Consider the following 15,951-nt stretch of genomic DNA (forward strand, 5'->3'; position numbering starts at 1 on the left):
CGTGAGGTCACGTCCGCCGGCTCCGGCGGCGCAGCCGCTTCCGCTGTGGCGGCGGCGGGGCCGCGGTGGCCGCTGTCGCCGGTGCCCTGCCCAGCGCCGGTGGCCGCTCGGGGCTCTCGGTGCCTGCGGGCTCTGAGCAGCCCCGGCACGGATGGGACACGACCCCCACAGGGGCTGGGTGTGCATGTGCCGAGTGCGCGGTGGTTTAAGCTCGGCGGTGGTTCAGAGCTGGAGAGAACCTTTTCCAAGAGCCTGGAGTGACAGGACAAGGGGCAAGGGCTTCAAACTGAAAGAGCGTAGGGTTGGATTAGACATTAATATTAAATTCTTTACTGTGATGGTGGTGAGGCACTGGAACAGGTTGCCCAGAGAAGCTGTGGATGCCCTGTCCCTGGAAGTGTTGAAAGCCAGGCTGGACAGAGCTTTGAGCAAGCTGGTCTAGTGGAAGGTGTAGTAGAGGAGATGGAACTGGACGAGCTTTGCTGTCCCTTCCACCCCAAGCCGTTCCGTGACTCCGAGCAGCCCCGCAGGCTGAGCCCGGCCGCAGCACGGCGGCGGCACTGCCGGGCCCGGGGCCGCTCGGCTCCGCTCCGCTCGGCGGGCACGGCACAAGAGCCGCGGAGTGCGACCCGGCCTCGGATGCGCTGCGCTGTCCCTCCGCTCCTTCTGCACGGCCTCTATTTCACACAAAGCATGCACAAAAATTCCGGCTTTTCCGCCTTCCTGCAGTGTTTCTTTTGCCGGTCCCCCGGCTTGGTGGCTCCCACTTTAATTTAAAATCTTTAAAAAAATGTTAAAAACAAGTGATTGGCGTTTTTCACAGCACCAAGCAACTTTCTGGGTAGTTGCTGTTTCTGTAGCCAGCACAGTCTTTGGCTCGTCGGGCTGACTCAGCCTCCCTGGTTTCAGGGCATGAGCTGTCCGAGTGGCCGTGTGCTGCAGGGACACCGGGACACCGCTGCTCCCGGAGGTGTGTGCCCTGCCCGCCCCGAGGTGAAGCCGCACTCGGCGGGTCAGCGGCCCGCTAACGCCCCGCAGGAGCGCTGAATGCCGCGCCGCCCGTATAAATCAGATTGATTGCATTATCGCCAGCCAAAAAAGGCTGTGTGATCACAGTAGCCTTGTGAGCACGCAAGCGTTAATGGGGAGGGAGCGACGTGATTAATGTCACTTGTTATCACAGCCGCCAGCAGCAGCAGCCTCTGCGGGCAGGCGAGCCTCGCACTGCGGCCATCAGAAAGCCTGTGCTGCCAAAGGGGTGAAAAGTTCAAGCCTCTGATCAATAAGCCCAAAGAGTCAGGCAGGAAAATTCAGCTACACTCAAAGCAGCATGTGGAGGGGTTTTTTTATTGTTTGTTTAATTTGAATTTTTTTGGCGGGTGGGGGCTGTTTTTGTGGGGTGTGTCGGGGCTTTTTATGAGCTTCTGTATGCTAATCCAATTTATGCTGTCTGCTGGGGATACGAATGGATGGGAAGAGAATAGAGGAAAAAATATGCTGGGGAAGGGTCAAGAGAGTCAAGATTCGTGGTTCCATATTCAGTGTTAAGACCGTATTTATGGATTCTGGCAGGAGTGTAGCTCACTGCAGCGCAGTGGAACACGGAAGGATTTGCATCACTGTTCAGTCAGTTTGGTTCAGGTGTCAAGCAATTAATTTTAACCCACCCTTAGTTATAGGTATTGGCTGTCCTATTATAGAGTATGTGTGTTTTAGAGAACTCCCTGAAGACACTGAACTACATTAAGAAACCCACTTAGAAGTCCAGCAGTCTGTGTTGTAACATACAGAATTTCCTTATCTTTAAATGAGACATAAATCATGTATATATAATTGTGTGTGTATATACTAATTGTTTGTTAATGCTGACGTTTTATAGTCGTTGTCACAGTTTTATGAGTAATTTGGTATGGGATTTCTTTATATTGTAAAAAAAAAAAAAATATTTTAAACTTTAAATACTTTAAATAATTTAAGGTGTAAAGCTATCACAATTTTCCTAAGGATTTCAAGCCCATGACAGGGTAATGCAGTTTTACAGCAATTCAGTTTCTGCATGCTTCAAGACAGTTACAGGATATAGTAAAGAGGAAAGGATTGCCTTGAGGCATCTTGTGGTAATAAGTTGGAATATGGAAGGATCTCTGAAATACTTCCTGGAACTGGTGAAATTTGATTCTGATTTTGTATAAAATGACTGAGTTTGGAAACAAAAGAAGGATCTTCACATTATGTACAGTATCTCTTTTTGTGAAGCCCAGTTGCTTCCTGCATATACTTTTTCACTATGGAAGAACAATCTTAAATGCTGGGTTTTCTGATTTAAAAAACAGCATTATTAAAATACTTAAGAGTTTCATTAAATCAAATCTAAACAAGACTTTTGATATTGGTTTGTGTCTTTAATCAAAATATTTTTCTTTTCAGTCACTGTTTTTTCTTTCTTAAATATTGTTGACTGCAGAAAAGAAGGAAGTTGTCTAAATCTTTTAACCTTGGCCATGATAATTAGTACTTGTCAAAACAGAAACAAACAAGTACCTCTTGTGCTGTGTTCATCTAAAAATAATAAAATGCATAAGACTGAAAACCAGCAATTTACTTGATCAGTGTCAAATGGTTTTTTCGTGGAGGAAAGTGGAAATGTGGACAGTTAGCTTTTTTTTACACACTTCAGTCCATATATTCAGAGTGGTGATGGACTGTAAAAAAGGTCCCACTCAGACTTGTTCTTTAAGGGGCTTACAGACAAAGCTCTGCCGAGCTACTCCCCAAAGCAGCCATTCAAGCCAGGAAGATCAGTGAATGCTAACCATGGACCAAGTAGTTTGGTTTGGTTTGGTTTAAAATGCCATTAAAAACCACCAACCAACCAACCAACCAACCAACCAACCAACCATCTGATCTGCTTTTCTTGGAGTTAAACCCTCGGTAATCTGGGAAACCTCCTACTCACTCAGTTTTGTGATATTACAATGGTAGAAGAAATGAGAGGGACAATTCCTTCAGCAAGGTTCCGGGGAGCAGGAGTGTGTTTCATCTATATTCAAGCAGCGTCATCACCTCCACTTTCCTCCCAAGGATCAAATTTTGTCAGGGCCCTGCATGATACTGGGGAATTTTCATGCACTTTCTCTCTCCTCCTAAACAAGTCAGTTGTCCTTCACATTATGGCTAATATGAGGCACATGTACTCTGTTTTCTATTCACACTTCCTTGCTGTAGGTAACAAACTGTGGCCGTGTTCCTCTGGTTGCCCTTTCGTCTGCTGGGAAACATCCTAGGGAACACTTCCACATCCACCTTGACCTTCCATGGGCAATAAAGATGTCCTTGACCCATAACAAATGGGGAAAATTCTGCATTTTCCATTGCTAAGGTCTCCTCTCCTGGCATGACAGATAACAGGCACCATTTCCCCTCAAACTGAATAACCAATTAACACGATGGTGTTAAACTCATTGTAGCAGTTTTTTTCTCAATCTGTACATGATTTTCCCTGTTATATGAGCTGGTGTGCTAAAGGATATTAATTGTCCCTGCAGAAATTGTCTTGATAATATCCTTAGAACACTTTATTTCTAGTGACATTAGTGCTGCTCCTGGGATTGCTGCAGATCACACTGCTACCTTAACGCACCATCATGAAGATACAGAATGCAAAGCAAAGAGAAAATACAACTAAGCATTCCTTCCTGTCCACACCTTAAAAAAAAAAAAGAAATAAGGTAGCACAGAAATTTAAAAGCAGGGTGCATTTTCTCTTAAGATAGGTGCAGAATACTTCCTTCCTGTCACAGCTCAAGCTTCCAGGTTGCTTCAAGGAGAGGATTTGCCATTTTCACCAATAAATTAGTAGTAGTAGTAGTAGTAGTAGTAATAATAATAATAATAATAATAATGTATTATAAATATACTTTAAATTATAAGTATAATATATAATAATATATAATATACATTATATATATTATATATAATGTATTAGAATATATATTTATATATTATAAAATACTATAATTTAATTATACATTTATTATATTATAATTATAACTATAAATAATAAAATAATAATTAGTAATATTTCTGTTGTTCAGTCTTTTGTGTATTACTGCATGTTATTAATAAGTATTGGGATTGCAAAGCCACTGGCATTTTTCTATCACTAAACAGTTTCTCTGACACCCCCAAGTTATAAAAGGTCCTGTGCTGCACTTCACACCAAACTTGTGTGGGGCTGGCTGCAGCTGTTTCCACGAAGGATTGAAGCCTCTTTCTCTATGGCTGGGTGGAGAGCTTGCCTCAGCCACCCTGCCTGCACACAGACTCTCAAAATGCAGTTTCCGGAGTGCCTGCGTTCACAATTTCTCTCCCTAATATTACCTATGAAATCAAGTAACAGAAACTGTGTATATTTTAAAAATAGATCCAAATTCACAAACAAAACAAAACCACCTTCCTTGGTAAGAGTAGTACTTTCAGCAAGGTCTAAATGTTTAAGGACCAGAGTGGCGTTACCAAAAGTTTAAAATTAGAATTGTACGTTTTATTCATTTGAGCAAGATTCAAAGTTTCAGCCTAGAAGTACACTAAAAATATTCTCCCTGCCCTCAGCACCTTCCAACTGTGCTGATGTTAAACTGGCTCAGAGGAACAATGGAAGCAAGTTTTGTTCAGGAAGTATTTAAAAGTCTATGTGAAGGTTAACCATCAAGGTAAATACACACATATATATGACTGTAAACACATGAGAGTAATATGAGAAGCCAGGAGCACAGGTAAGAGTATGACATAAAAGTGTGTGTGTATGTGTGAGTTGAAGCCCTAACTACAGGCTTGAGGTTATTTTTTCCCTCTGCTCCCCTGGATTTTGAAGACTGGAGGTCTCCCAAGCACCTTTCCTGGGAGGTGTGCGCAGTTAAGATGTTATGCAAGCAGCCTGTTCTATTCTCATTTCCTTTCTCTATTTTCCTTCCCCAGAATGTTCATACTCACATTCTTATTTACTGCTTTTTAAAAATCTTCTGGGTTTTTAGGGTTTCTTTTTTTGTCCAGAATGACTCTGAGGTCTTAGTATTTCTTTTTTTAAGCCCATATTTTGAATGAAATACTAAAAATTCTACTTTGAAAGAACAACAATCAAGAACAGCAAGGATTTTGGTTTAAACCTAAATTTTGGTGAATTTAAAACAATTCTATTTTCTATAAATCCATTTTTATCCAAACAACTGGGAAAATTTGAAATTTCCTCCATTATTTTTTCATGTTGAAGGGTTAGAAAAAAATTTTTGAATAAAAGCTCTGCCACTGCAAGCTGACTCTTTGCCTGTACAACCCATTCACACGCAATCTGCTGCTGATTGCAATGATGAGAAGGAAAATTAATTCCATCTTTAGTACTTGTGCCTTTGTATTCTGCCTTCTAGCAGGCTGCACTCAGATTAACTTCTTCCTGTAGTTGCTGCTTTGTTTAGGAACACATTAAGGAACAGGCAGACCTTTGTACATGCCTGGATTTTTGTTTTAGGCACAAAATCCAGACAAGAAACTGCACCATCCAATTAATCAAGCAAGCAGCAAAAATTGGATCAGTGTGAAGACATGACATCTCAAATAAACTTTTAGATTTCACTGGTTGCCTGGAGAGTTAGAGCTCTCTGCAGAACATACTGAAAGGTGACCACCTCACTGCTTTTATCCACTTAAATGTGAAAAATAAAGGAGGCAATTTGCATCTTGTTGCAGCTGAGTGACAAAACTTGATGGGTCTTCCTGTTCTGTAACATGAATCAAGAGATGACAACTACATGGATTCATTTGTAAACCACAGTGATAAGACACCCCTCTGAACACAGGGCAGGAAAGAGACATAGAATTTTGCGCAGAGTCATTAATCTTCAAATTTCAAAGGAAGACAGGCATCACAGCTAAATAAAAACACTCTGCCTTTGGCCCAGATAAATCTTTTGCTCTTGGAATGCAAAGGAAGTGATTTCTGTTGGGGAATGAGTGCATCCTTCTTGTGGGAGAAATAAGAAATGTCATTTTTTCTTCATTTGCCAGGACAACTAATAAAATTAAGTGTAATTAAATGCAATCTTCAATGACAACAGGTAAAAAAAGGAAAACTGCAAAGGAGAGAAAATGACTCCTGAAATAGGTCTTTGAGGTAATTTAGCTTTTTTTAATCACTGAATCAATTTAATTTTCACAATGAAAATTAATCCATTGCTCTAAAAATTCTTGCTCAGCTCATCATTTCATTAATCCCCCTTGGTTTTTAACTTGCTCCTCTTTGTGTCTCCAGCCTGATTAATAATTCAAAAGACAACTAAGGGCTCAAAAGATTGGTTCCCTAAACCTAGTCTGGCTAATCTTGATCCTGTTGAGTTATCCTTAGATTTGCAAGTTAAATGCTCATATGGAAAGGGTCTGGGCAGTACTGTTTATGTGATTAGGAAATAGTGGTATGTATGGGAGAGGGACATTAACCACCAGAAATCAAAGCAACAAGTCCAGTGGGATGAGTGGGCAGTGATCTACTCACTGCTGTTGGGAAGAGGGTGACACAGAGCTGTGAAAACTTTCTGTTCACCTTAACTGTGCTCAGGCACTTTTGTTTCTTGGATGGGAGAGGGAGCAGGGTGTGAATGGCACCACTTGTTCTTCAAGAACATCTTTATTTTGAAAACAAAGTGTCTTCTTTTAACTGAATTATTTTCGAACTCCTTACAGTGTGACTTCTTGAAGTATTTTCAAACTGAAGTGAGTCCTTCTGCTTCACGGAGTAAAAAGACAAACAACTCAGTTTTGGCACCCCTAGGTTGCATTCACAGTCTATCGCATTACAGAGACATTGGAAAAGGTGTAGTGAACCACGAAAGTAGCAGCCTTTAAATGTCTCCTCAGTTTGGGAGCGAAAACAAATGGGAGACATGGGATTTGTCTTTCTGTTTTAGTTGGATATGAAAACAGAGACTGAAACAGAGTTACAGCAGATTAGTAGTCCAGATACCAGCAAAGGAAACATATTTTGCTGAACTTATTCTTAAATATTTACTGTATAAAACGTATTGAATTATGTATTATCTGCAGATGGCTTGTAAAAGGAACTGCCCTGAATTGTACCAAGCCTGTAGGAACAAAAAGTCTAAAATAATTTTATTAAGGTTGCAATTCCAATTCACGGTGATATGAATAATGATAACATCCTTTGGTAATGTTTTAATGTCCTGATCACATACTGTTTACATGGCTGGAGGACTTGGACTTAATTTCTTTCAAATTACAAGAATGCATGAAGGGAAAGGATGGTCCTGCCATAGAGGCAAGTGATTTTCTAGCCTAAAGGGACTAAATTTTATTGCTGCTCCAGACATTAAGCACCTGGCAGGGCTATGCAAATTGCTCAAACTAACTTGGCTACCTAATGCATACTGATAATTTTCTACCCCAATAACCCAAGCAGTCAGATTTCAGAGGTACTGAGCTCTAGCTGAAATCAAAAGTAGTGATGTGCTGAGTCCGTGAAAAATCTTCTATTCTCGCAAGCAATTTCAAAAGTCAAGCTGCCCATTTCCAAAATGAGCACTTACAGTACAGGGACACTTTTTACCTTGACCTCTCTGCAGCTCAGCTCTCTTAAAATTCAGGAATAATTCATCTCACAGTAGTCTATGTTTCTGAAGCACTTGAAGATACTGTAATGTTGAGGACAATGGAGGATCCCATGAGGAAATCCAATCACATCTCCAGAACAGGACTGGAATACTGTTCAATAAGTCAGGCCTGCAGCTACACTTTGAGCAATGTGGAGGAAAGCAGTGACAACACCATTAAATAGCTGTCTATCTTGTGTGCTTAACGAGACAGTCCTGAAAGAAAAATGGCCTAAAAATGCATAATTAAAGGCTGTAACCTTAATGATGGGCTCAAAAAGAAAAAAAAAGAAAAAAAAAAAGAAAAAAGAAAAAAGAAAAAAAAGGGCTGCATTAAGGTTATAAAGGCAATGTGAATTCGGGCAATTTTCAGTGTATTGATGCTTGAATCTGTATTCCCATCATTCTTTTAACATGGATTTTTTGGTGGGTAATTAATATTAGGCTCTGTTCTACTATTTAGGAAAAAGGTAATGATAATTGATTTGATGAAATGCCACATATTGCCCATTGAAATGTGGGCACTACAAAAGAGTGGACAAAGTGTATTTTATTTACCTGAGTTTGCAGGATAAGGTTTATGTGTATCTGTGTTTGAAATTGCTGTTGTTTAACACAAACTTGCACTAGGAGCATGTCTTGAGAGAAATTGCCATGGGTTCTTGAAGGAGCAGTAGCACACGTGAATTTGTGTGTGAAAGTAAGCACAGAACTTCAGTGGCTCTACCCAGTATCATCTACCTAATTAGGTCCATACTTTACAATGCTTATAACATTTTATAACATCAGCTTGGGGGAACATGTTTCCCAATCCCACAAAGCAGTGACTTTGCTGACACAGTTACTTAGAATTAAATACTTGCTAAAATTACTTGGAAGCTTAGGTCAAATCATTTTACCTGAAAACCAGCATTGCTGCAGTTTGTTAAACAATTCTTTGCTGCTGCTGCTGCTGCTGCTACTACTACTATTTCTACTACTACTATTACTAATTATTATTATTATTATTATTATTATTATTATTATGCAGATGAAGCAGTCACCCTGACTTCACGTTCACATACCTTCTCCTTCATCCTTTAACCAGTGATTCCTTTAACCAGTGGTTGCCTCTTCTTCTCCCCACTACTACTATTACTAATTATTATTATTATTATTATTATTATTATTATTATGATGCAGATGCAGCAGCCACCCTGACCTCACGTTCACATACCTTCTCCTTTATCCTTTAACCAGTGATTCCTTTAACCAATGGTTGCCTTTTCTTCTCCCCACCCCAGGCTGCAGCATGTCACCTCTGGGAGTGTGCTAATGCACCCTTTTATGTTTGTTAGATTATATACCCTGACAAGATACTGTGTGCCTTGTATTGCAAAGCTTCAACTCTGATTTGCTTCAAATAGAAAGTCCTGGTTTTAGCATGTTTTCTGATTTGAAAGTGCTTGATAACGCTGGTTCCATTTGTGGGACAGGTGATCTTCTGTATATTATTTCAATTTTTCATTTTGTTGGGAGAGGAATGTATTTGCAATCAGCCAAAACTGAAAAGAAATGACAATCAGCCACACCACCAGATGGAGCTTCTTTTCTGCCTTTCCTGCTGAAGGTGCTGAAGCTGTGGAACTGAACTCACTGGGACTCTGAGACTTTACCTGTTTTTATAGTCAATGAAATAGAAAACTCTCTTTCTATTTTTGTTTCTGGTGATGCAGGACTAAGCATCCCCGCATTCATAGATGGCTACTTCAGCAATTTTTATTTGTGTACTGTTAATGACAGCTGTTGTGCCAGTCCTTTGCTTTTACAGGCTTAGGCTCGATCATGCAGCCCTGTTTGTTCCTCATGCACTTGAGAGTTTTCGAGTACAGGCTCGCTTATTAGAATGGCACACTAATATCAATGCAGCACATATTTCTGCTCTTTTTTCTTTCTTACTGTAAAAAACTATTAACATTCTTCAGAAAAGCAAATCTCTCTGTATCCAGCCCACTACATAATCTATTTTATTCACTGAAATTCAACTCTAAAGTCTCCTTGTGTGCTTTCAGCAGTACTGTATTGTGTTACAGATTCCTAGTCGCTGGTTTATATATACATCAAATGAAGTTGTGATGTTCATAAGTCATGAGAATCAATATAAATGACTGTGATAAACATTCTCTCTCTTTACAGGATGCTATCGGATACCTGTTTTGCTATCTGGTGTCGTAGCTGAGCTATTGAGAACTGACTGTAACTGAGGCAGTCTGGGAAAATGCAGAGAGACAGGGTTGAATTTATTCCTTTTTTGACAGTGTGAAAAAACACACATTCAAGCCAACAAATTTTAATGTAGCATTTATACAGCAAAATTGCTTGAAAGCCTATTCCCATTTTAACCCAAGAAACGGGACTGAGTACAACTCACCCAGCTGCGACTGCTGGACTGAAAAGCTCGGCCTGCATTTACATTAGAACAGGCTAGATTGCCCAACTCTGTTTTCCCAAAGGGCGGGGAGGTATCTGCACTGATGAGGTCAGGTTAGCGCTCCACTGTGCCATGTCAAACACAACTCTAAAGACCAGCAAGGTTTTGCCAGCCGACGTCAAGAAGGTCCTTCTGGCAAATTCTGTTGTCCTGGGAGAGACCAAGGGAGTTCAGGCCATTATTGATTTTGAGCAAGCACCTTGCTGCTTGTAACAAAGGCAAACAGAAAATGACAAAACAGAATTAATGTGGGTACAAGTTCATGTTGTTTTCCATTTTCGTGTTGCATTTCCAATGAGTAAAAAAAAAATCTAATGCTGTAGAGGTGGAAAAAGGGAGGGGGGAGAAAATCTAGTGATTCAGACATGCAATGTTCAGGTGATAACTCAAAAATGTGATCTAGAGATGTATTGTTTTGTCATGTTTTATATCCTTTCCAGTAGTTAATTTTGGAGGGTATGTCAAGCATTTGGAATTTCTGAGTGTCCTTAGACAAGAGGTAAACATCTTCTGTCTGAGTAAGTTTCCTTACAGAATTTTAAGAAGACATTGGATTATGTTTTCCAAAGGCAGGCTGCTAGGTGGCAGGGTAGGAGCAAAATCCAGCAACTTAAGAAATAAGGCAAGAAAAAGTTAATTACTTTAATACTTTAGCAATAGTTTTGGGGGTAGAATGCCCTTTATATCAACCTACTGTGAGCTTCTTCCCCACTCAAGTCCAAAGCAGTGTACTAGCATAATGCAGGGCAAGAATTTGATCAAATTATTCTTTTCCGAGATTGAAAAAAAACCCCCAAAACAGCCAAACAAAACCCCACATAAACATAGAGGTTTTACATGTGAGAACCTGGATCCTAGTGTTCATCAGAAACTTTTGAAAGAGATGCAGTTCTGCAACTTTCTGGAGATCCACATTAAAACAAACAAAACCCATAAAACAAAACCCTTTTCAACTCCTATGCTGTGAATACCCTTTGGAAGCTGAAACCATTTTTTCTCACTGGTAATCAAAACTTTTCCTTTTCAGAGACTGTTTATTTCAGTTAAATTGTTGAAATGCAACAACAATCTATAAGTAAGGCAGGATGACAACTTGTACAGGGGAGAGGGTTTTTATCACCACATAATTTGCTGATTAAAAGATTGACAAATGGCCTAAGATTTTCAGTGTACCGCATGAACATAGAAAGTTTAGATAAATACCTTACAAACACAAATGGTATTAAACCAATCTGGACACCTTTATGAACCACAAGACCAAAGCAATACTTCTGAAATCTTAGAGAATGGGAAGCTCCTGTGTGACATGGTTTTGTCACAGTTAATGCTAATTTCATTCTGAATTTAGAATCCGTTGTGCCATTATTATTATGTTCACTTATCATGAAGAATGGCCATGATTTTGTATCAGATGTAGGGAAATCCTGAACCTACTGAAATCAGCGACAAAACTCCACCTTCAAGGAGGTCAGCATCTCACCCAAATGAGGAGACATTCCCTGCCTTACTGCCAAAGACTTGGTATTAGTAATTGAAAAGGATATTCAACATCACTATAGGAAACACAGCCAGATGTAGTTCAGAAACACTGAATAAGTGTATTTTCATGCATTTAATCTCATTAGGAACATCAGATGAAAGTCTGCTGAGACACAAAAAACCCCTATACAGCAGAGATCTCTAAAAGTGCTGTCTGAGAGACTCAAAGCTCTAAAGGGTTTTGCTTGCTGGGCATCGTGCAGAAATTACATTTAAATATTTGTATTTAAGATTTGGAAATTAAAGTAAATGCTTCCATCTATTTGCTTCCATTTTAGTACTTTTCCCATTATGGACCTAATGAAAACCTTTTTGAAGTACAACTGCTTGGTGAAGAAAATTAGGTCTAATAATCTAACTTCTGAATAATTTCTATTCATATTGTATAGACCCACTTAGTTTTTCATTCAGTTTGACCATCCTCATAGACATAGTAAAATCCCATCCTTATTAGAAACACAGAGAAGCTGGAATTTCATATGGGATAGGGAGCCAAATTTTTTTTTCTTTTTTTCATAATTGAGGAGGCTAATAATATCCTTGCTGGAATTTTTGTACAAAGAACACGACTGCTAAAACTGGGGTAAAGGGCTACATAATTTTCAAAGCAAAGCAAGAATATTGTTTGAACAAATGCTGCTAGCATTTGAAAAAGGTGGTATTAATTTTGTGTGTGAACTGTGATAATCCCTGACTATTTCTAAATCCTTGTAAATTGTTTCATAGGGCTTAGGAGTTATGACTCATTCACATTTTCTGACAAGCTACTGTCATGGGAGATCTAACACATAAGTAGGAAATTGGAGAGATCTGGCATATTTGAACAAGATACATCCAAAAATTGAATGCTTTACCTTGGACTAACTGGAAAATCTGCTAGCTTTGGGTTTGAAAGTTGAAGGTAATATTAAAAGTGCATTAAAAGGAATGATGAACAGTATTTGAATGGGTTTCTTTTTTACATTGTGTGGTTGAGTTGAATCCATGGATTCCTCCAGTTACTTGACTCTGGGTGTCTGCAAACAAATATTTTCATATAAATTTTCTGCTCAAATGACAACAACTATCAGTCCAAGCAGCTTGACCAATTTATCAAGCTCCATATCAAATACAGCTCCAACTGAAAATCCCTGATCTAATGACTCCTGAGAAATACATTCCCATGCAATCATAGTGAGAATTGAAAAGCAATACCATGGATTGCTTATCAGTGATTTTCACATTCTCTGTTTTTAATGTCATTTTCAGTAATCACCTTAAGATGCCGATGCTTCTGCAAAATGTGTGTGCTGACTGCAGGATGGGGTCAAGGTAGGCTGGTGTGAAACAAGAAGCAGGGAAATGAAAGGAAGTGCTCTGTTGATCTTGTGTGTAGTTGATAATCCTAAACATATTTGGTCCAAGCTCAGGGAATGCAAAAAGCCTCATGGCTGCTAATAATGCAATCTCTCCTTTACTAAGAAATCCCTCAGCTTTTATCACAACATTTTCTTTAATAGTAAATGTGGTAAATAGTACTCAGAAGCCTGAGACCCAGGTTGCACCATTCTTTTAGGAGAAGCCATTTTAAAGCACATAAGAGAACACTAAATGCCTCCTTAACTAATGTCCTCTGGCAGGGTTTGCTGTGTAGTTGAACATCTGTTCTAAAGGTTTATCTGATTATAAATTACTCCTTTCAAAATGGTAGCAATTGATTCACACTAAAATATGAGTTTGTATGCCGTTAATTGCCCGATTATAATTATCTTCCTCCAATATGGATTCATGTTGGCTTAACTGCTTTTGCTTATTTTCTATGAATTGTAGTTCTTTTTGCAGGCCTGTCTCCCAGTTATGGAGCATATAAGAAATGTGTATTAATTGCTACCATACTACTTAACTCTTATCAATATTTACTGTTGTTTTCTCTTTTTGCTGTCCCTTATTTTGGTTAAACCTTTCACATTACTCTGAAATTTCTAGTAGTCCAAATGGTTTTGCCTTATGAGCAAATGGCACATTTTTTTCTCTTTGCTGCTTAAAACATTTGTTAATGATTTGGCAAGCTGGGATAGCTTCCACATGAGGAAGTAAGGGGTGGTTTCTTCATTGCTGCTTTCCTCACCATATAATAGATAGCACTTCAAGAAATTAAAGTAGCAGTGTTGTATTTTAGGTAAGGGTTCTTGAACATATTTTAAGTACTAAGCACCCTTATCCTACACATTATCTATTCATTTTTCTTCTTTCCAGCTTGCTAATTTGAGGTACCACAAGCCTTAGAGAGGCGAGTGAGGAGGTGTCACTTCCAGGCACAAGTAAGAAAGTGCTTGCAATCTTTTCACCACATTGAATGTTACTTAACAGGAGAATGTTTGGGAGAGACCCAAAATTTCAGTCTGGCTCCGCTAGAGACACCAGCAGGTTGGGAGTGATGATGCAAACAGGTGACACCAGCACCTTTGCTGCCACGTCCAGGAAGAGGACGGTTGTGTTCCTCCTTCCTGTGCTGTACCACAGAGCTCAGCTGAGTAACTCAGGACCACGGTCTGTGGGTTTGCACCATTAAGTTGAGGGTGGTTGGTTCAAGGAGCTGAAATGGAGGCACACCAGCTCCCTTGGAGCAGACAAGGCCAAGGAACGCTCCCAGGAAGGGTTTAGCCAACAGCCTGCCGAACATGGCAGCTCCCAGCAGAGCTGGTGATCAGCAGCTGATGGCAAACTGGTGTGCATCATGTTTTCCATCAGCACAGCGGGCGCCAGCCAGGATGTTTGTCCTTCGTTCCTCTTCTTACAATGCCCTAAACCAAATGCCGAACAAATGTCAAGTAGTCAGATTATCTGGCACTCCTGAGGAACTGCTCGCTGTGCAGCTCTTCCGTCAAGGTGTAGCAAGAACATCCTCACAGCAGTGTCTGCTAAGAAAACTCTTTGGTGATGTTTCTGCTGCTTTGACATTCATTCCTCTGCGAGACCCAGACTGCACACTCAGTTGAACTGCAGTGTATTCACTCACACTGGGAGGCTGCTTTTTGGCAACCAGACTGATGCTAAAAATAAAACAACCTATGCAAAACTAACAAAAAACCTCCTTGCTAAATCCATAGTGGGAGTACGTTGCTTCAGAAAGCACTGGGTTGTCTCTGCATATGTTTTTTGGTGTCTCTTCCACAAGAAAAAGAAAGGAGGGAAGTTTAATAATGTAGTATTTTTGCAATCATCCATGCAAATCACCCCAGACAATAGCTGTGGCATGCACAAAGTATAGAACCAAGTTTGGAAACTTCTCAGAGACAGACCTCATCCTACTTATAAAAACATGTTGTTATAAGGATGCTGTTTACTGTGCGTCATACCTACAAAATAAAACTGAGAGGGATACTACTTATTTTTATTTATTTAGGGGCAATGCCTGTATTTTGTTTTCCCTGCTTTATTTTCTGTTTTTAACTGGAAACTTTGGAGATAGCCTGGCCTTCTAAAAGGGTGTTTGTGCACACACGTGTGCTTCCTGAGCCTTTGGACTTGATTTTACACAAGTAACAGTAGAGTTAGTATCGAGTGTGGGTAAAAAAGAGAGATTTGCTTACAAAACACAGCGTACTTTAAAAAGTTAATGCTTTTGGAGTTTGTTTTACCTTTGGGGTTTTGTCCTCGAGCTCTGGTCTCAAAGATTTTCTCTGCAGTTAGGATGGGTGGAAACTGATTTACACACAAAAGCCGGGGGCTCACAAACTCCCAGCAGCAGACGGGCGCGGCTCACGGGCAGCGCCCAGCCCTTCTTACGCCCAGGCCGGCGGAGAGGGCGGCGGCTCAGCCCCGGTCCCGAGGGTCCGCTCCACTCCCTGAATGGATGGAACTCCTCGGTGATGCCAGCCTGGGGGGGCTCCTGCTTAATCCTGACCCTCCAGGCTCTTTCTTCGGTGAACCTCCGACGGGTGGAAGCCTAAATAACGACGAAGGTGATGACAGTAATAATAATAATAATAAATAACCAATTAAAGGAATAACGAAGCAGCCCCTCAGCCTGGGTGTGCGGGCGGGGCGGCGGGGGGACCCCGGGGGCGCCTTTCTCTCGCCGCTGCCCGTGTCTCCTCCAAGCCCGTAAAACTGGCAGCGTTGCTCGCTGCTCGCTGCTCCGCGCCCTGGTAACGGCGGCCCCCGGCGGGCGGGAGGACGTGCGGGGCCGCCCGTCGCGGCTGTTTCCGCGTTGCCCGTCCGGGCAGGTCCCGCCCCCGCCCGCGGCCGCCCCAGCCCCAGCCCCGCGGGGAGGCTCCGGGGCCGGCGGGGGGGCGCGCCCCCAGC

The sequence above is a fragment of the Pyrgilauda ruficollis genome, unplaced genomic scaffold (genome assembly GCF_017590135.1).
Source record: "Pyrgilauda ruficollis isolate IOZ18807 unplaced genomic scaffold, ASM1759013v1 scaffold35, whole genome shotgun sequence".
NCBI lineage: Eukaryota > Metazoa > Chordata > Aves > Passeriformes > Passeridae > Pyrgilauda > Pyrgilauda ruficollis.